A 409-nucleotide genomic window follows, 5' to 3' on the forward strand; every position below is an offset into this window, starting at 1 on the left:
ATATATATATATATATATATATATATATATATATATATAGACAATTTCGCATTTGTCTTGCTTCTATATGTTGGTTCCCTGACGATGAATATATGTGCAATTGCAGCACCTCTTCGTTCTTTGGAGTAGAGTGCACATATATTTTGAAACATATGTAGGAATTAAAGGAACTTTTGTTTATGTGCGTTTTGTTCCATTTATTATTATTATTATTCATATCTACTCAAAATGCATCGCTTTAACTTGGTATCTCTACCTATAAAACGGGTGTGATATCCTGTTTTTGTTGTATAATTTTTGCTACCCATGGTAACTATTTACATATCAACATTGTCAAGGTTGTTTTTTAAAGTGAGATAATATTGATATATACATATATATATATACATATATATATATATATATATAT

The 409-nt window shown here is 25.9% G+C and overlaps 1 protein-coding gene across 1 annotated transcript in view; it reads right to left on the reverse strand.

Moving 5' to 3' along the window:
• The window catches only part of LOC106875683 (transcription factor hamlet), a 240,794-nt gene that overhangs the window by 225,768 nt on the left and 14,617 nt on the right, over nt 1–409 (reverse strand). The window lies entirely within an intron of this gene.

The sequence above is a fragment of the Octopus bimaculoides genome, chromosome 1, assembly GCF_001194135.2.
Source record: "Octopus bimaculoides isolate UCB-OBI-ISO-001 chromosome 1, ASM119413v2, whole genome shotgun sequence".
Classification (NCBI taxonomy): Eukaryota; Metazoa; Mollusca; class Cephalopoda; order Octopoda; family Octopodidae; genus Octopus; species Octopus bimaculoides.